Consider the following 1,037-nt stretch of genomic DNA (forward strand, 5'->3'; position numbering starts at 1 on the left):
AGTTCCAAAATACATCTTGCAGCTGGGTGTGGTGGCACACACCTGTAGTCCCAGCACTCGGAAGGTCAAAGCAGGAGGATTACCTTGAGTTTGAGGCCAGTTTGGGCTACACAGTGAGTTCAAGGCCAGCCTGATTATAGAGCGAGACCCTGTCTCAAGAAAAACAAAAACACCGTGCATCTTGTGCTGAGAGTTTTAGGGGCAAAAGAGAAGGCACCCTTAGCGTGGCTGGGTTACAATTCATTCAGAGGGCTAGGGGAGAAAGTAAAAGTCACAGGGAATTAGAGTGTTCTAGAAAACCAGGACCCCCGGTTATTTCCCACTACCTCTGTAGCTATTTCTTGAGTTTGGTCCTGGGGAAAGTAGTCAGCTTGTGTTTCAGGGCCACTTGAAACTACGAAATTCTGGTGGCACAATGAGCGGCTCATTCCTAGTCAGACTTGACCTTGATCACACTGGGGTTCCCCTGTCAGGGACTGGTGTGGGGCTGGGGGTGGTCTTTCAAAAATGATAGGCACACACTTGTGATCCCAGCAGTGCTCAGGAGGCTGAGGCAGGAGGAGCACAGCAAGTTGGAGGCCAGCTTGGGCTACATAGTGAATTTAAGGCCAGCCTGGACTGTATAGGGAGACACCATCTCTAAATACATACATACACACACACATACATACTGTAGTAGATTGATAACTGGTGGTCAACTTATAACCCCCAGCTGAACTGAGTGAGTGGTGCTGGGTGTGGGAGGCCCACTGGGGACTGTTGCCTTCAGTACAAGAGGCAGACCTAGAGAAGAAGAGGCAGGCTGTTGTTGGGAGCTGAGAGAGGCTGTGGGGAGCTGGCTTTCCCGATGAACTTGGCTGTTTTCATCCTCCGAGGAGCTTGGGACCTCGCTGGCACTGAGAATGGCTTTGGTTCACTTTGGGGAGCTCTGGTCCTCACTTTGAGCATAGCTTCCTGGTTCCAGAGGGGAAGATGGTGCACTGACGGCCTCCTGGAAAAGCTTGCTGCATCGGCTTCCCGATGGGAACTTGGCCATC

The sequence above is a fragment of the Chinchilla lanigera genome, unplaced genomic scaffold (genome assembly GCF_000276665.1).
Source record: "Chinchilla lanigera isolate Chin_1 unplaced genomic scaffold, ChiLan1.0 scaffold00081, whole genome shotgun sequence".
In the NCBI taxonomy this organism is placed as follows: Eukaryota; Metazoa; Chordata; class Mammalia; order Rodentia; family Chinchillidae; genus Chinchilla; species Chinchilla lanigera.